Source organism: Macaca thibetana, chromosome 1 (assembly GCF_024542745.1).
Source record: "Macaca thibetana thibetana isolate TM-01 chromosome 1, ASM2454274v1, whole genome shotgun sequence".
NCBI lineage: Eukaryota > Metazoa > Chordata > Mammalia > Primates > Cercopithecidae > Macaca > Macaca thibetana.
The window spans coordinates 121416561-121436706 of record NC_065578.1 but is presented as its reverse complement, the minus strand read 5'-3'; the positions used below and the strand labels follow the sequence as shown (position 1 = coordinate 121436706).

The window sequence follows — 20146 nt, the reverse complement described above, 5'->3', positions numbered from 1 at the left end:
ATGCATAATTGTGCATAATTCTAGCATAACAAATAGGCCTAAGAAGCTTAATATATCTCTCTTGAGCTTCAAGAACCTAAAATATCCAAAAAGTTAATTTGAGGTCCAAAGGGCTGAATTTAGAAACTTCACTCTTAGAAAGTTTGCCAGATATCAAAGTTTTGAGACACTTGATACCACAAAATAGGATCACAGGTCACCTTAGAATAGTCAATCATTTCGACAAAATGATAAAACAAAAATGTTCACCCTTTGCTAGAAAGGAGGCTGAGTTTTCTGAACAGTAAGTGCTAATGAAGACAACATGAGGCCATGTGTATCTGTCTCTCCCCTTCCTTCTTTTGCCCTGCAGTTTACTTTGAAAGTAAACAAAAATATTTTATCTATTATTAATACTACACAAACATTTTGATCAAAAGAGAAAACCAAATTTTACCTTTGTGTGGTGTATTAACATGTTAAAGCTAATTTTAATAAAACCTTATACAAAAATTTAACTTTAATCAGTTTGACCATGAGGTAAGAGTTCCAAAAACCTTTCATAACCTTTCATACTTTTCAACTTAAGAGTAGATAAATGCTCTAGAAAACCCTGCTATTTCAATACATGGGCCCAGATGCTGGCCTTGCATCAGTGTGCTCCTGAGTGTAATGTCTAATTTACAGAAAATCTGAATTTGAGAGGCCAGGGTGGGCAGATCACTTCAACTTAGGAGTTTGAGACTAGCCTGGGCAATATGGTGAAACATTGTGTCTACCAAAAATACAAAAAAAAAAAAAAAAAAAAAAAAAAAAAAAGAAGGAAAAGAAAGAAAGTCTCTGAATTAAACTTATCCCTCAAACTCCGGCCTTACAATTCTCATGTGCCCACCTCTTCTGTCTAGAGGAAGAGGGTTCATGAGGTGGAAAAGGGGACATGTGGGATTGTTGGGCCTAGAGGGATTGAATGGTTTCAATTTCTGGTTCCGTTTCTCATGAAAGCAGTTCATTTTAATTGTCACCTTCCCCAGGGTCTGAAGATGAGGCATTGATTGGTGTCAATATTCAAGATTTAGCAGGCCGGGCACGGTGGCTCAAGCCTGTAATCCCAGCACTTTGGGAGGCCGAGACGGGCGGATCACGAGGTCAGGAGATCGAGACCATCCTGGCTAACACGGTGAAACCCTGTCTCTAATAAAAAATACAAAAAAAAACTAGCCGGGCGAGGTGGTGGGTGCCTGTAGTCCCAGCTACTCGGGAGGCTGAGGCAAGAGAATGGCGTGAACCCGGGAGGCGGAGCTTGCAGTGAGCCGAGATCTGGCCATTGCACTCCAGCCTGGGTGACACAGCAAGACTCCGTCTCAAAAAAAAAAAAAAAAAAAAAAAAAAAAAGGATTTAGCAGGAGAAGTTGCCTTTTTCAGACCCAGGAGTCAAAGCCCTGTAAGCTAACAGCACAAGGATTAGTTAATAGGACATTTGTACTGCAGAAAGTTCTATTTCCCTCTCATGTCACCAATAAAAACACTGTGATTTGGTGTCCAGTGGTTACTGCCTGCAGCACTTCAAACCACTGTATTAAAGTGGTTAGGATACTCCTTGCATGTAACTAGTTGCCAGCATTCTAATGACAGAACTGTGATAGAAAGCATCAAAAAGGTGACAGAACCTATGCCAAACTTTTCAAAGTAAGACAATTAAATTTTCTCTCCATCATTTAACAAAATGCTAAATGCAAATACCAGTTTTGGAAATTCAGTATGAGGATAATCTCCTTTTATTTAAATACTATACAACAAAACAAGAACAAAGTGAGAATAAACACACAGTCATTTTTTTTCCCACTATTTTATTTATTTATTTTGAGACAGAATCTCCCTCTGTTACCCAGGTTGGGGTACACTGGCAGGATCTCAGCTCACTGCAACCTCAAGCTTCGAGTCCTGGGTTCAACGGATTCTCCTGCCTCAGCCTCCCGAGCAACTGAAATTACAGGTGGGCACCACCATGCCCAGCTGATTTTTGTGTTTTTAGTAAAGATGGGGTTTTGCCGTGTTGGCCAGGCTTCTGGCCTTGAACTTCTGGCCTTCAGTGATCTGCCCGACTTGACCTCCCAAAGTGCTAAAATTATAGGAATGAGCCACCACACCCAGCCTTCTTTTCAGCTATTTTAAAAGAGCATAATCACATATTTCCAAGATTGGTGTCTGGATATGCTACTGATTACTGATTAGGTTGCTTTCACCATTAAAATCTTCAAACCAGTGCAACAATTGTACATGTTTTGTTTTCAAGTACACACATGAAGGCCCAACAGTGATACCAGGCTTGGGATCAAAAATCACTAGAAATTCTCACATCTTGTTTTTATTACCACTTAATCCAAGTGAATGTCACTTAATTTTAATAATGGTAAACACAACTTAAGGAGGCTGAGAGAAATCCCAATCAATATAATATCCTTAAGGACAAGGCCAATCTTTCTGGACGTGGAAACTTTGTACCCACATCACAGGTTTTCCTCATTAAAGGAAAGGGTCTGCAACCAACTCAGTTGATTGATTGAAGCCAACTCATATTACTGATTGCATTGAATGTGTACCAAACCTCAGGCCATGGATGCCTGAGTCCTAGTGTTCCTGTGACATCCCCTTGGGGTATTGGAACTCTACCTTTCAATGATGGGAAGTCTTGGGCAAGAGCACATCTCCTCCCCTTGTCCAGTATAGACAGCTTTTGTGTCTAACTCTACCGCAGCAGCTGGCCTATACCTGGGGCCAAGGGTTGGAGTGGTTCCTTGTTCCAGCATCAGTGGTAGATGCCTTTTGTTTCATGTGAGAGAAGCAACCAGGTATTGTACCTGTACTCTGGTGGTGGCTGATAATGACCTATATGCCTACATCACTGTGGCAAACTCAAGAAATTTGCTTTCCCTGCCACGCGTGTCTTGTCAGCACTTAGGATGTGAGAGGAAAGACCCAGCAAATGGGCAAAAAACATGCTACGTATCTGGGACTCTCAGAGATTCTAAGCTGTCACAATAGTTCACACTTGGCCTTTAAGAAACGATGAAAACTTCAGAGATTATCTCCAACCAACATTTATGGCTGCCATCTTTTCCTTCCATTATCTGTCAAAGATGATGAACCGCTTCATGTGTTTGTCCTTCTATAGGGGGTGTCTCATGCTTTCGACTTCAGTTGCTTTGCAACTTCGCTCTTTGGTGAGATCAAAACACATGATTTCGCAGACCATACAGCATTTTCTTGTCATTAGAGTGGGAATAACTGTCTCTTACAGATTTCTACATCTTAAACTACTGTTGAATCACATGTCTGATTTAAAAAATCTTTATATTCTTCTCTATTTCTGGATTAATTTCCCTTCAGGATACTACACAAATTCTGTTAGCTGATCACCTCTTTTGAGGCTCTGAGGTAGACATAGTAAACATCTTGACGATCCCTACAAATGAGCCTATTCATTAGGTGCTCAAGAGAAACCTGGGCCCAGACTAGTAGGAGACACACAACTGTCACCCACAGCTCTAGTTGAATTTTTATCATGAGGCTCTTTCTCCTCAATCAGTATACTAGTCTTAGAACAAGATTGAGTTTGGGTAATCTTAACTTTGGGTCTATCTTAAAACAGGCTTCCTGAGCAGCTACTAAGATTTGCTGGGACTACAATTTCTGGTCAAATGTGAGCCAACAGAGTAAAGACAACACTCTTGACCCAGGAGAAGGCAACAGTACATGGATACACCACATTTTTCATCAACCTCAGAACAGTTATCTCAATGAATATTTAAATTAGTGATTGAAATACTTGTTTCCCCAAGCATGTGATGCTGAAAATTGGAAAAGTTGCCTTGGTTGTCTAAATGATTGTGTGCTCAGATTGAATTTGAGGGGGTACACAGGTGCGGCCTCCAGTGGAAAAGATTCTGAGAACTGGATGTGGGTAGAGGATGCAATTATGGAACTTGATATCTTTCCCACCTTCTTTTCTTTCTTCCCATTTCGACTGGTCTTGTAATGCTAGGCCCAGGCATCAATACACATACAACTAAAAAAGGCAATATTAGTGCAAAAGACACAGTGTCTATACAATGAAATTAGATGGTACCTATTGCTGAAGTTACTTTAATTTCACATTGTGTAGCCCAATAAGGTGAATGTCCCCCACCTACCAAGGGTGTTAGTCAGCTCAGGCTGCCATAGAAAGATATGAAAGGTTGGGTGGTTTAACAACAGACTTTTTTTTTCCTCAAAGTTCTGGAGGCCAAAAGTCAGAGATCGACGTGCACGAAGAGTTGGTTCCTGAGGAGGCCTCTCTTCCTGGCTTGCAGAAGGCCACTTTCTTGCTTTGTGCTCCCATAGCTTTTCCTCCGTGCCTCTGTGGAGAAAGAGAGAGATTCTTTGATGCCCTTCCTCTTCTTTTTTTTTTTTTTTTTTTTTTTAGACGGAGTCTTACTCTGTCGCCCAGTCTGGAGTGCAGTGGCCGGATCTCAGCTCACTGCAAGCTCCGCCTCCCGGGTTCACGCCATTCTCCTGCCTCAGCCTCCCCAGTAGCTGGGACTACAGGCGCCCGCCACTTCGCCCGGCTAGTTTTTTGTATTTTTTAGTAGAGACAGGGTTTCACCGTGTTAGCCAGGATGGTCTCGATCTCCTGACGTTGTGATCCGCCCGTCTCGGCCTCCCAAAGTGCTGGGATTACAGGCTTGAGCCACCGCGCCCGGCCCCTTCCTCTTCTTATATGGACACCATTCCTACCAGATTAGGGCCCCACTTGTATGGCCTCATTAACCTTAATTACCTCCTTAAAGACTCTATCTCTAAATACAGTCAAGTTGGGGGTTAAGCTTTCAACATATGAATTCAGGGGAAAACTATTCATTTTATAACACCAAGCAATAGGGCGATCCTATGATTCTTTACCTATTAAATCCTATGACATTTGCCTGGTGGTGGCGCCAGGAAGAAGTTGTTAGTAAGGCTGCTATTATGGCTAATTCCATGATTAGGAAAGCACACCTGAGCTGAAGTGCCTGCCATATGGGAAAGAGTGCAGGTCAAACAGATATTAAATGAAAATTGGGGAAAATGGTAGCAAACAAAAGCAGTGCTTTTAAATCCAGGAAGGATTGAAATTGTACAATTTCATGGAAATCCTATTGTCTTTATCAGGAGAATGACTACACAAGGTTTATTAACTGGGGGGAAAGGATGATGTGGATTAAGGACCACACCTGATTGCTCAGCATAATGTGAATTCTTGACTAAACAGCTATAGGGTGTGAAGGAAAGATCAGCAGTCGAAGAAAACTCAAAGATTTTTGGACTGAGCATATGGAAGGATGCAGTTTCCATCCACAGAGGTGAGAAAATAGCAGGTGTGGCAGGTTGTAGGAGGAAAAACAGAGATCAGTCCAGGGTCCCAAAATTTTGCTTGAAAGAGTTTTCCATTTGCCCTGTCTCCATTTCTGCATCAACAGATCGAGACCATCCTGGCCAACATGGTGAAACCCCGTCTCTATTAAAAATACAAAAATTAGCTGGGCGTGGCAGCGCATGCCTGTAATCCCAGCTACTCAGAAGGCTGAGACAGGAGAATCGTTTGAACCCTGGAGGCAGAGGTTACAATGAGCCGAGATCGCACACTACACTACACCCCAGCGACAGAGCTAGACTCTATCCCTAGATAGAAGATTTGCTAGACAGAAGATTTGCCTGGTGGAGTGTAAAACAAACAGGGGTGATAGAAATGAGTTCTGTGGATGTGCTGCTCTCCACCTGGGGCCCATCCTTCATTTTGCCAAGACCACCAAAGACTGGGCCTTCCTCGACAGGAGGGGGTCCTCTCCACATGCCTCCCCTTTCCCTGGGCCCCAGTCCCCCACCACTGAGTGTGTTTGCCCAACCCCACAGCTTCTCTTCTTTCAGGAATGTCATTTCTTGAGCCACACTCCATCGCAAGATGTGGTCCAATGGTCTACCCAAGGTCCAGGCAAAGAATCAGTGATCAGGTGACTCTTTGTATTGCAGGGATCTGACAGCAGAGATGATAAAAGTTGCTCCGGTTTTAGCGCCAAATATGTAGAAACATAGAGACCAACCAGACCCACTGGCTGCTTCAAAACTGTCTCTGCAAAGTCCCTGCTTAGATAAATTCCACTCTGGGGCCGGGCTCACCCTGTAATCCCAGGAGTTTGGGAGACCGAGGTTGGTGGATTATGTGAGGTCAGGAGTTCAAGATCAGCCAATCCAACATGGTGAAACCCCGTCTCTACTGAAAATAGGAAAATTAGCAGGAAATGGTGGCACATGCCTGTAATTCCAGCTACTTAGGAGGCTGAGGCATGAGAATTGCTTGAACCGGGAAGGTGGAAGTTGCAGTGACCCAGGATCGTGCAACTGCACTCCAATCTGGGTGGCAGACTGAGACTCTGTCTCAAACAGACAAACAAAAATTTTAAAAAGGAAAGATAAATTCCGCTAGGGAAAGAACCCAAGGACTATACAGTAGCTTCTTTTTTTTTTTTTTTTTCTTTATTAGAGAGGCTGTGACCTCCCTGAGGGACAATTACAGTAAGTAACTGTAAAAACCACAGGGCACAAAGACAGGACACTGCATTTGCCGGAAATGGAATCCAGGTCTCCCGTGTGGGAGGTGAGAATTCTACCACTGAACCGCCAATGCCTCCTGACCCCAAGCTCTGCAGCCTTGGACACAGTTGAGACACAGACTTGGGGAAAGGAGTCAAGATTTTTGCCATGTTCTCTTTGATGAGGCTACCAAAAGAGACACCCAGAGCAAAGGCTTGCAGTGGAGATTTGCATCAGGCAACACCACAAAGTTATGGCTTCACATTAAAAGAGCTGACTTGAAAAAGCCTTATTCTGAGTAGGCTCTGTGCAACTGGATAACAAACCTCTGTAGGAAAACATCAGAAATTCACTCAATTTCTTGTCTCTGGTCCTATATCCAGTGTGAGCCTGTGGAAAGTTCTTGCCTTGCTCCTTGATGTCTTCTCTTTGCCTCCCCATTGCTTGGTGCCTCCCAAACCCTTTCCTCCCAACCTTGACACGAACATCATTACTTCCTGCAAAAAAGGCCATAAGAACACGGGGACCCCGGTTTGGAAAGCTGAACTCTTGGAACTATGCCTGGGATACTCCAGGAGACCACGGTGAAAATTGAGCTTCTCTCCTCCTATACCTCTTTCGAATTCCCGAAAAGGCCTGCTTTGAATATTTAACCCTTTTCCGCCCATTAAACCATCAGAGCTGGCATTTCCTTTTCTATCCAATCTGAGAGACTTAAATCCATTATAGTTTTAATGAATTTAAAGCATTTCCCCCCAGTTAATAAACCTTGTGTAGTCATTCTCCTGATAAAGACAATAGGATTTCCATGAAATTGTACAATTTCAATCCTTCCTGGATTTAAAAGCACTGCTTTTGTTTGCTACCATTTTCCCCAATTTTCATTTAATATCTGTTTGACCTGCACTCTTTCCCATATGGCAGGCACTTCAGCTCAGGTGTGCTTTCCTAATCATGGAATTAGCCATAATAGCAGCCTTACTAACAACTTCTTCCTGGCGCCACCACCAGGCAATAATTAGCAGTAATTAGTGTTATGTTGGAGATGACGGGCATGGTTAGTCTCATTCTCACCACCTCATTGTATGATTTCTGTGTTTTTGCTTTGTTTATAAAATATCTTCCTGCCTTTCTTAACTAGACTGGTCTGTCTGGGTAAATGTTTTGTTTTCCTGTAGTGTTTTTGAAATTCCATGTCCCTGATTAGTTAATATATTTTCTTAGATCTCAGGTGCACAGGGAAAAGGTAATCATGTACCTTAGCTCAGGGCACATTATGGTGGCTGCTCTGAGCAAGGCCCTTACTGTCTTTCCTTCTTTTCTCTGTTTATCCCACTCCCATTTCCCTGTCCACTTCCAGAAACTCGTTCTGAGTTTAGTATATGCTCTTTTATCCCACACTTTCTCTGCATATTTCAATAAGGGAATGTCTTTGGAAAACATACATTGTTCTTTGGGGATGGGGGATATTAAAACAACTTTAAAGTGTGAATTGGTTTCCAAAAACCCATTCCATCCTCTTTACTCCATTTTGTATACTATCTCCTCAACTTTTCTATTCTAATAGAAAAGTTTGTGTATAATGTGGGGAGGATAAAAGAGTCAAGCCAATTTAAAATAGGCAAAACACTTGAATGGTGTTTGTTTACCAAAGAGAATTTCTTAATGGCCAAATGACATAAGAAAGGATTCTTGGCTTCATTACTCATTCAGGAAACACAAATTTAAAATGCCATGATACACCACTACACACCCATCAGAATGAGTAACATTTAAGAGACAGGGAAAACCACTGGCTTATAAAAATGCAGAGCAAGTGTAATTCTTGTTGCTGGCAAGAGAATATAACAGTACAGCGGGGAGTGGTGGCTCACGCCTGTAATTCCAGCACTTTGGGAGGCTGAGCTGGGTGGATCACTTGAGGTCAGGAGTTTAAGACCAGCTTGGCCAATGTGGCGCAACCCCGTCTCTACTAAAAATACAAAAATTAGCCAGGTGTTGTGATGGGCACCTGTAATCCCAGTTACTTGGGAGGTTGAGGTTGAAGTAGGAGAATTGCTTGAACCTGGGAGGCAGAAGTTGTAGTGAGCAGAGATCGTGCAATTGCACTCCAGCCTGGGTGACAAAGTGAGACTGTCTCAAAAATAAAATAAAATAAAATAAAAAGATAAAAGAGAATACAATAGTGCCACCATTCTAAAATACTGTCTAATAGTTTCTAATACAGTTGACCCAGCCACTCATGACCCAGCCACTCTATTACTAGGTTTATACTCAACAGAAATGAAGGCACAGACCCATAAAAAGGCCCATAGTAGAATATTTGCAAACACCTTATTCACAATAGCCAAAACTAGAAATATCCCAATTGTCCATCAACTCTAGTATATTCACATGTTGGAATAGCACTCATTAATAACACCAAAGAGCTGAGATACATGCCATAAAATGGAAGCATCTCATAACCATTGTTGCATTTAAAAAAAAAAAGAAAAACGCAGGCACAATCAGTATAGTCCTTTATGTGATTTCTACAAGAAGCAAAAGTATACCACAGAGATAGAAATCAAATGGCGATTGCCTAAGTGGGGATGGGGTGAGGATTGACTGAAAAGGGGCTCGCACGACTTTTTGGTCTGTTGAAACTGTCCTGTAACTTGATCTAGGTGATGGTTTCTTTTGTCAAAATGCACTGGGCTGCACACTTAAGATTGGTGCACTTTGGTCTCTGTGGATTATACTTCAGTCATTTACTGATAGCAAAAATAAATAAATAAATACAAACAAAATTTAAAATTGGGGTTGGAGAATGTCATTAACTTTAGATTTTATTGTACTCTTTCGGTTTTATTTAAAATACCCAGTTGGAGTGCGAACTCTCGTCTTCTCTTGTCCATTTCTGATTTGGCCTGAAAAGGCCCCACGGATTTTTGAAATATCTGAGCCAGAAAAACGGGTAGGGCCACATCAGGCCAACAGTAAAAGATTCCAATAAGGCTGACTAACAGGGGGCACCTCACCTTTTGGGTGTTGTACTTGCTCAGAGAGGAAGCAAAAGCCTTTCAAGATAACCGGACCCCTAGGCGTGCAGGGTAGGAGTTCCCTCTGTTCTCGACTCTACCGAGAGTTCTAAGCCACAGGAAAGTTGTGACCTCTCTAGCCGCAGGTCAACGGCGCAGCCTAGGCTCAGGTTGGAGGCGAAAGGGAAAGAAGAGCGCTGCACTCAAGAATGGACGTTGCCATGACTTGGATTCCAAGCCAAGCCTCCTGCGGCCACAGCGTAGAGTACTAAACACAGTATGATAACCGCGAGCCGCAGGAGCTGAAGCGCGCCGGGCTCTTTCTTCAAACTTAATGCAGGGCTGCTTTCGTTTTGGAGACCTAAGGGTCCGCGTAGATTTCGTTCTTTCTTGCTGTCTCTCCGTTTTTCCTCCCTTTCTTCCCCATTCTGCTACAAAAAACAAAACAACAACAACAACAAAAAAAACACACTTCTCACGTCTCCCGTGTGCAGTCCTTACCGCTGCACAAAGCTACTGCGAAGTTTAGCCTCCCAGGTCCACGCCTCTATCGACTTCTTTGCCCTCCTCCTGGCAATTCCCTGTTGGATTCAACCCTTGGCCGGCTCCGGTCTCCTGCCCCAGACAGGCACACGAAAACAGCGCAGCTGAGCCCCGGCAGCTCCCTGCCTCAGAGCGGGAAGAGAGGCCACTGGAGGCCTCGCCCCTTGCGCGCCCCAGAGGATGCCGAGAAATCAATCGGAATAAATGCTTTTTAAAAAGAGCTTACAGCCGGGCACGGTGGCTCAAACCTGTAATCCCAGCACTTTGGGAGGCCGAGACGGGCGGATCACGAGGTCAGCAGATCGAGACCATCCTAGCTAACGCGGTGAAACCCCGTCTCTACTAAAAAAAAAAAAAAAGTAGCCGGGCGAGATGGCGGGCGCCTGTAGTCCCAGCTACTCGGGAGGCTGAGGCAGAAGAGTGGCGTGAACCCAGGAGGCAGAGCTTGCAGTGAGCCGAGATCCCGACACTGCACTCCAGCCTGGGCGACAGAGTGAGACTCCGTCTCAAAAAAAAAAAAAAAAAAAAGGAGCTTACTTCCCCTTCGTGATGAACCTCCGCAACATGTCGAAATCCTGTCTCTACAAAAAATACAAAAATTAGCCGGGCGTGGTGGCGCGCGCCTGTCTTCTCAGCTACTTAGGGACTGAGGTAAGAAGATCACTTGGCCCCGGGAGGTCGAGGCTGCAGTGAGCCTTGTTTGCACCACTGCACTCCAGCCTGGGCGACCAAGTGAGACCCTGTCGCAAAACAAAACAAAACTTCCCCATAGAAAACTAGTTCATGATTTACATTCTCAGGACTCTTCAAAGGACTAAAATCTAAAGGCGACGACCCTGGTGCGTGGCAGACCCTGCTCCCCGCGAGGGGAGCAAGAGCGACTCTCATCACCCCCCTGCGGACACAGGATCCGAAGACGGCAGCGAAAGCTCGGCAGCGGCCCCGAAAGCGACTGGGCAGGGTGGGCACAAGCTCCCTCACTGGGTGAAAGCGGCGCAAAGAACGGGAAGAGGCATCCTGGGAGCCCACCGGGCGTTCAGCTTCCCTTGGGCCCCCAGGCGGCTGGGGCCCGGGTCGCAGACGGGGCGTTTCCGGGAGCTTCTGAAGCAGGGGAGGGGCAGGGCCGGCGAAGGCCATTAGGCTGTCCTTCTGGCTCCAGAATCTCCCAACCCGCGGGTGTGCAACGTGATCAGTGCGACTCACCGCTCTAATCTCTTGGGTTTTCCCTCCGGAGGGCAGGCCCTCAGGACAGAAGGGATGGGGAGAGTTTGGTGGGTGTGCCCTACATGTAGCGCCCAGTAGAATCAGTAGTAGTGGTCTCTGTGGCGCAATCAGTTAGCGCCTTCCTCTGTTAACAGAAAGGCTGGTGGTCCCCGGACGCCTCGCTTTGTTGTTTTAACCTGTTTCTGTTGATGTACAATCAACTCCTGTTCAGAGCCGCATGGCCCGGCCATAGCGATAATAATTGACAACTGATGCCTGAGCTCTATAAGTTTCTACTCTATGCCTCCTCCCTAGATTTACTTTCTTCCCTGTACTGATATCTCATAGGCCAGTACAAAATGGCGCTCTTCGGGGTTCTTCATCACCCATCTTCCCGCGCTGGGGAAGATGATCAACTTACAGCGTAGGCGCCATTCCGCGCCGGGGAAAATTACCAACCGATGGCGCAGGCGCAACATGACCTCCGACCCAAGAAAGGGAAACCTACCTGGCCACTCCCACCGCAGGGCCACCATCATCGCCCTGGCCCAACCTCCGCCCCTGCTGGTCTATATAAGGCATTACGCTGCCACCAATAAACGAGACTTGATCACGATACTGTCTTGTCTCCATTTCTCGTGTCTCTTGTCCCCCCGAGTTCCCACTCCCTCTTCTAGGGTCTACATTGACGATCCCGCGGGACGGGACAAACTCCAGCCTAATCAGGAGACACACATGTCCTCTTCCCCACCTTCTTAGGTCTGAGGTTTGGCTGGACGTAAGAGATTTGTCTCCAGTGAGATCTGAGTTTTATAGAAAAACAAAACAAACATCACCAAGGAAGGAATAACACAGAGGTAGTTATTAATGTGCTAATGCACCCTTGTCTAGGAGGGAGAACAGTCTGTAGATCGTTTGCATTTAACAAAAGCAGAATGCAATTCATAAAGAAAAGAGAAGAGGAACAAATGTCTAGAAGGAGCCATTCTTTCCTCTCCTGTTTGATTAGCCTCTTGACAGGAAGCAGTTTAGAGTCCCTCCAGCCAGTTTTCTCTGGACTCAGTTAGGTAGATCACCAGAGAAAACAATTACAATTATTGGAAGACTTTCTAAACATCTTGGAGGTTTAGCTGTGGAACATGTGCCAGAGATTATCTCTGGGCAGTCAGTGTCCACCATGTCTTTCTGCTGCGTCTACTGCTTAGGTAAGTCAGGCGGGCACCACCCCCTCACTGGTACATCAGACTGATGTATAGAAACTTTGCTGTGCTGGCAAGAGCACGAAGGAAAAGGCTCTCTCACTGAGTTGGAAAAATATATTGGAAGATAAATTGGCACATCTTCTGTTGAAGTCAAACTAAGAACACGTAAAGAGATGCCTTCAGCTCCTGGCAGTGTTGGAGTAACAGATGCCCGATTTACTCTCCTGCCTGAAATCTGCCCACTGCTCCTCTCTGCAAACAAACAGGTGCCTGTAATCCCAGCATTTTGGGAGGCCGAGGTGGGCTGATCCCTTTAATGCAGGAGTTTCAGACCAGACTGGGCAACATGATGAAACCTCATCTCTACCAAGAAAAATCAAATAATTATCCAGGCATGGTGGTGTGTGCCTGTAGTCCCAGCTACTCAGGAGGTTGCAGTGGGAGGATCATTGGAGCCTGGGAGGCAGAGGTTGCAGTGAGCCAAGATTACACCACTGAAGTCCAGCTTGGGCTACAGGGTGAGACCCTGTCTCATGGAAGGAAGGAAGGAAGGAAGGAAGGAAGGAGCCGGTGTGGTGGCTCACAACTGTAATCCCATCACTTTGGGAGTTTGAGTCCAGTGGATCACAAAGTCAGGAGATGAAGATGATCCTGGCTAACACGGTGATACCCCCATCTCCACTCAAAATACAAAATACAAAAAATTAGCCGGGCATCGTGGCACATAGCTGTAGTCCCAGCTACTTGGGAGGCTGAAGCAGGAGGACTACTTGAACATGGGAGGCAGAGGTTGCAGTGAGCCAATATCACACCAAAACCACAGTATCAGAGATGATAAATTCATTGATGGGATTAACAGCAGATTAGACGTTGTGGAAGAAATGATCAGGGAACATGGAACCACGAATAATTGAAAATATGCAAAATGAAACTCACAGACAAAAGACTTTTTTTTAGTGAAAAGATTATCAGTGAACTGTAGGGCAGACTTAAGAGGTCTAATTTATGAGTAATGGGAGTCCCTGAGAAGGAGCAGGGAGGAGAGGAAACATTTATTTTCTCTCTGTTATTTTTATTAGGAATGGGGTCTCAGTATGTTGCCCAGGCTGGTCTTGAATTTCATTCCTTACTCAACACTTCCTGATTCGGCCTCCTGAAGGTGTGAGCCACTGTGCCTGGCCAATTTCTGAAGAAACAATAGCTGAAAACTTCCCAATCATAACAAAAATTATAAATCCAGTGACCCAAAAAGTTGAGGAAACCGAAGCACAAGAAACATGAAGAAAACCACTCCTAGATACATCAAAATAACATTGCTCAAATCCGGCCAGAAGAAAAAGACATTGCACATACACAGGAACATGTGGATGCACATACACAGAAACTGATGAGGATTGCATCAGTTTCCTTTCTGCTCCTGCCGGCCTCTACCAGAAGCAGCAATGCACGCGAGCAGAGAAGCAACATCTTTAAGGTACTGGGGGCAGGGGAAGTTAGCCTAGAATACTGTGCCAGAAAAAATAAATTCCCAAAACTGGAAGTGAAATAAGGACATTTAGAGATGTACAAAAGCCGAACGAATTCACTACCAGCCCGCCCACACTACAAGAAACGTCAAAGGAGTCCTCCAGGCAGAAGGAATCCGATACCAGATGAAAATCCAGATCTACACGAGTAAATGAAGAACACCAGAAATGGGTAACTGTCCTAGGTATTCTTTTATTTTGTAAATTTCTTTTGTAAAAATTTGACTATTTAAACAAAAGCAATAATACCGTGTTGTTGGGTTTATAACATACCTAAAAGCAAAGTGCATGTCAGCAGTAGCGTCAAGGCCAGACAGCGAGGTTTAATATCACTTGAAGGTTGACTGTGATCAGTTAAAAAGGTTTGCTCTAAGCCCTAAGGCAATTACTAAAATAACAAAAGAAAGAGTTATAGCTAATAAGCCAACAGAGGAGAGAGAATGGAATGATATAAATACCATGTGAATACTATGATAATTGCTCTTCCTATAGTAATTGAACTTCTATGCTGTAGAAATACACCAGTGGCTGAAAATGCCCATACAAAAATGTCTAGAGCATTATATGTTAATTGTAAAATCACGGAACCATTTAACCTCAAAAGCGTATGGAAAGGGCTAAATGAATGATAGTTAAAGAGAGAGAGAGAGAAGAGCGCGCCAGGCGCCATGGGTAATCCCAGCAGTTTGGGAGGCCGAGGCGGGCGGATCACGAGGTCAGGAGATGGAGACCACCCTGGCCAACATGGTGAAACCCTCTCTACTAAAAATACAAAACTTCACTGGGCGTGGTGGTGCGTGCCTATAATCCCAGTTACTCGGGAGCCTGAGGCAGGAGAATTGCTTGAATCAGAAAGTCGAAGGTTGCAGTGAGCCGAGATCGTGCCACTGCACTCCAGCCTTGCAACAGAGCGAGACTCCGTCTCAAAACAGAGAGAGAGAGAGAGAGAGAGCGAGCGAGAGAGCGAGAGCGAGAGAGAGAGAGAGAGTTTCCAGAATCCTAGCGGACCTTGATTTCTGTCCTCATGTGGTACGCGAGACACGGAGGAGAAGAGGGTAAAGTTGGTCTTGCTCTGTCGCTCTGCCTTTCCATGAGAGCATGTGCTGGATAGAAGAAAGTTACCAGCGGTTTAAACATTTTTAAAATGCAAGAAATGCTCCATAGAACGGGCTTGAACCACCCACCTCTAGACTTGGAAGCAAGCACACCACCGGACTGCGACACACGGACAGTCAACTCTTTCTCTGGTATTACCATGCAGAGCAAGCGCCTATCCAACGTTAGGCGGAGCCACCACCTTTTGTAGAACAATTGTGCAGGCTCCAAAGCCTCGGAAAACAGGAGAGGCGCATCTTGCTGGCTACGGTTGAAACCCACGCATTGAGTGATTCCGAAGCCGGAAGCGCAGGGGAATGGCCATCGCCGCGTCCTGCCTCTCGCAGGCGCCAGACCCAGCATCCCAGGAAACGTCCGGGTCCGCGACTCCCTGGGCCTAAGCAGCATGGGTCCCAAGGGAAGCAAGCAGAACGCACCGTGGGCTCTAGTGATGGCTCTTCCCGTTCTTGCACCGCCTTCGCCCGAGTTTTTGCGCTGCTTGCGCTCCTCTCGCTCACCTCGGCTTCGGTCGGTGGGGCGGGAGAGAGGAAGGGTGAAAAGCAGAAATACGGAGAGGCGGGAGAGAAGCAGAGGAGGTGCCGACGAGTACAGAGAGACCTCCCGAGAGAGGCTGGTGCAGGGAGGCCCGGGCTGGAGATGAGATGAGAGTTGTTCTCATCACATATGAGGATTGGGAGGAAGGGAGGGAAAAGCAGAGCAGGCATAAAAGAAAGAAAAGCGGGAACCCCCCGTGGCTGTCTGGGAACAAATCCGCTTAATAATCAAAATCTATTGACGTCAAAATTACTAGAGCAAGCTCAGACATTGCCAGTTGGCCTGTGGCTGGCCGTGATCGTATAGTGGTTAGTACTCTGCGTTGTGGCCGCAGCAACCTCGGTTCGAATCCGAGTCACGGCAACGTCGTTCGTTCAGGCTATCGCTTTTTGCTCCCCGCAACCAGACGCCTCAGGGGAAGGAAAAAGGCCTCACAGCTCACCAATCTGGCGAGGAATCCAAGGGAAGCCCTGGGCGTGCTCTGTCCTGTTTCTGAGCCTCATGCAGCAAATAACACAGTCAGTCCTGTTGGTGGCTTACACGGAGGCAATGGTATGCTCAGAACCGTTTTTCCAGTCACTGGGGCCAGGTCAGGGGAAGGAGAAGAGATGTCACAGCTCACCAACCTGGGGAGGAGTCCAAGGGAAACCCTGGACATGCACCCTCCTGTCTCTGAGCCTCACAGAGCAAATAACCCAGTCAGCCGTGTTGGTCGTGGCTTACACGAAGGCAATGGTGTGATCAGAACCTGTTTTCCAGTCACTGGGGCAGTTACACACGAAACGATGACAAGCTTTTAATGACTTTAAACTCCAGACTCTTTGTTGTGGCCTCAAATGGCTTGTCTCCAAGCCCATCACCAAGTTTGTATGCCAACAGGAAACTGTGGAGAAGGGCAATCTCTTGCAGGGGTCTTTCAACCTCCACTCTGCTGGGTAGAAATGGGGCTTGGGCCTGGAGCACTTCCTTCCCAGGAGACAAGGAGTCCTCACAGCCTGTGCTGGACTCACCCCCTTGTGTGGGAGTATCTTTCCCCAGATCTGACTTAGTGTGTACCCCTTTGTTCCACTTAAACATGTGCATCAACTGGCACCTGACCAGCTGCTGTATCTGCCCCCTACTGAGGGGAGGGGGCGGGACCCTTTATTCTGCTTCTCAAGAGGCTGTGTGTGCAGGCCAAACGGAGGGACCTGCTGGCCATGGGGGACCAACGCACAGGACTAAAGCAGAGCCCATACCCCGCTCTGTCTCCTCTCTGTGTGAATAATGTGTTGTTCTTCCATCCAGCACTTGACTGCTTGTATTTCCTTGATGACTCTGATACCAAGAGGCTGTGGCCAGAAGTGTTCAGACTTCTACTCCTGCTGATAAGGAACAGATTCCACTTGCTGGACAAGAAAAATGAAGATTCTTCTTGCGTGGGTCTTTTTGTGGACACGTGCATTCATTTCCCTTGAGGAATACCAAGTACTGGAATTGTTGGGTCATAGGGTAGGTGCAATGTTAACTTTATTAGAAACAGCCAGATGGTTTCTTCTAGAATGGTTTCTCACCAGCAAGGAGAGTTCCACTGGCTGAACATCCTTGACAGTACGTGGTGTGTTCTGTCTTTTAAATACACCCGTTCTGGTGGATGTAAAATGGTACCACATCGTGGCTTCAATTTGTGTTTCCTTTAATGAGTAATGCTGTTGAGCATATTTACTAATGCCTTTCACCATTTAGCAATCCTTCTTTGCGAAGAGAGGCTATCAAAGCAACTTCCCTATTTCAATTGGCTTGACTTTTTATTACTGATTTCTAAAATGTACTCTCTATATTCAAGATTTGAGTCATTTTTTTTTTTCAGGTAAACACAGTGCAATTATCTTCTCCCAGTCTCTGGCTCACCTTCTCACTTTCTCATGGTGATTCTTGATGAGCAGAAGTTGATAACTTTGGTGAAATTCTACTTTGTTTTATTTTTTCCTGTTGTCTCTTAAGGCAGAAATGTATTCTGCTACATTCTCTTCCAATAACTTAAGGGTTTTGTTTTAATTTCTAAATCTATGGCATATCAAATTCATCTCCTGACCACAGCAAGCTTAGCATCTGCTAATGTCCTGATCCCCAGGAAACTTCTCTGTACTGTAAATACACTGGCAAGCATTCCTTCTCTGCTCTTCGACAGCTACAGGCCCTGTGCCTTCCTCCATTTCTTCCCTACTCCTCTCTCCCTCCATCTCCTTCTCTCTCTCCTCTGGTGTAGCTGAGAATCCCAGAGACACCTGAAACAGAGAAGTGGACAGGTCCAGTCTAACCTATGTCCAAGAATCCAGGTTCTGTGTTGGAAATCTGTGTCAGCTCTTGCCTGACCTTGGTTAAGTGTCTTAAATTTTATGTGCCTCAACATTTTTCTATGGAAGGTTGGGCCACTTCGCAAACTCTGCCTTACACTACTGTTGTCAGACATGCCTGGATTTAGTGACTACTCAATCAATAACATAATCACTAGAATTACAAAAATCATTGTCATTGTCCTCTGCCTTATTTGTGAACAATCACTCTCCAGATTGTTTTCACTTTACCATTGCTTCTAGAACTTCACGCAGATGGAATCACGGTGCATCTACTCTGTTCTACATGCTTCTTTCTCTCTGCATAATGTCTCTGGCTCTACCCATTGCTGAGTGTAGCAGAAGTTCATTCCTCTTTCATTGCTGAGTAGTATTCCATTGCAAAGAAACAGCACAGTTTGTGTGCCATTCCTACCCCACCCCCAACCCGATAATGAGCTTTTGGGTATTGGCTATTCTGAATAAATCGATATTGGCTATTCTGAATAAGCCTGCTTTGAACTTTCTTCCCACAAGAGATATTGAGGGCATCTGTTTTCATGTCTCTTGGGGAAAACCTAGGTGCAGAATTGCTGGTACCAAAGAGTGGGATATGTGCAAGTTCATAAAAACTGTCAAAACTTGTCCCAAAGTAGTTGTGTCATTTTACATTTCTATCAATGACATGTGAGAGTTGTTGTTGTTCTTCATCTTCTCCAAGATTAGGTGTTTCCTCTCCTTATAAATTTAGCCATGCTACGGGGAGTTACAGTGCTGTCTCAATGTGGTTTTAATTTCCATTTTCCTGATAGCTAAACATACTGTATGTGCTTTGTTGACCATGTGTGTACCTTTTATTCCTGTGTATCAGTTCAAGTCTTTTACCCATCTAGCATACTTGGGTTGATTGGGTTTTGTTGTTGTTGTTGTTGTTGTTGTTGCTGTTTTAATTACCAGGTAAGAAGATCTCACCATACATCATAGTTACAGGGTTTGGGGGTCAGATAGGTTTTGTGACTGTTTTCTCCCAGTCTGAGGCTGACTCATTTCTTCACTTTCTTTGTGGTGTCTTTTGGTGAGAAGATATGGCTAATATTGATGAAGTCTAATTTATCAAGTCTTTCCTTTATACATGTTTTTTTCTGTGCCTTGTTTAATAAATCTGTGTCTACCAACAAGTCACAAAGTATCCTCAAAATGCTTTATATCTTCAGCTTTTAAGTTTTGGTCTATAATGTCCCTCAAGTTACTTTCAGGTATAATGTGAGGGAGAAATAACCTTCTTCATCTCCTCCTTCTCTTTTATGAAAGTCAATTAATTGAAACTATTTCCTTTGCCCCTTGAACTGCTTTTATTGAAAACCTATGGCCGGTCATGGTGGCTCATGCCTATAATCCCAGCACAGTAAGAGACTGAGGCTGGTCAATCACTTGAGCCCAGGAGTTGGAGACCAGTCTGAGCAACATGGCGAAACCTCGTGTCTACTAAAATGCACCTGTAGTATGAGCTACCCAGGAGACTGAGGCAGGAAGATCACTTCAGCCTGGGAAGCAGAGGTTGCAGTGAGCCGAGATCAGGCCACTGCACTCCAGCCTGGATGACAGAGTGAGACCCTGTCTCAGAAAGCAAAAAGAAATTAATAAACAAACAAAAAAACCCTATGGATCTTATAGCTGTGGGTCAGTTTGAGGTCTCCCAAGTCAGTCTGTTTATGTATTTGGGTCTCCCAATGCTGCTTGCACATTGCCTTGTTTATAACAACTTAGAGTGAGTCTGAAAGTCAGGTTGTGCAAGTCCTCTGGTTTTCTTTTTAATACAGCACAATAAGCTTTGAATTAGGTCACAACTTATGTAACCATCACACAGATCAACATATGCTGTCACCTCATCCCTCTCATTTCAGTGTGGGACACAAGCCCTCGCTCATCTATGCTGATTGCCCCCTTGGGGCCAAGGATCCTTGTTATGGAAAATCAGGGACCCCAAATGGAGAGACCAGCTGGAGTCATGGCAGAGGAACATAAATTGTGAAGATTTCATCTTAATATTTATCAGTTCTCAGATAATACTTTTATGATTTCTTATGCCTGTCTTTACTTTA

The 20146-nt window shown here is 45.1% G+C and overlaps 1 long non-coding RNA gene and 1 other non-coding gene across 3 annotated transcripts; one reads left to right on the top strand and one right to left on the bottom strand.

Moving 5' to 3' along the window:
• Window positions 1-1745: 1745 nt before the first annotated feature.
• On the bottom strand, window positions 1746-11781 carry LOC126932869 (uncharacterized). 2 transcript variants are annotated; one of them, XR_007718354.1, is made up of 3 exons: window positions 11352-11781; window positions 9606-10036; window positions 1746-4375 (listed from the first exon to the last, which is right to left on the bottom strand). It is a non-coding gene; the product is annotated as an uncharacterized LOC126932869 (long non-coding RNA). The 2 variants fall into 2 exon arrangements; XR_007718355.1 differs by having other exon boundaries at window positions 9606-10033.
• Window positions 11782-16020: 4239 nt separating this feature from the next.
• TRNAH-GUG (transfer RNA histidin (anticodon GUG)) lies at window positions 16021-16092 on the top strand. The gene has a single exon. It is a non-coding gene; the product is annotated as a tRNA-His (tRNA).
• Window positions 16093-20146: the final 4054 nt, after the last annotated feature.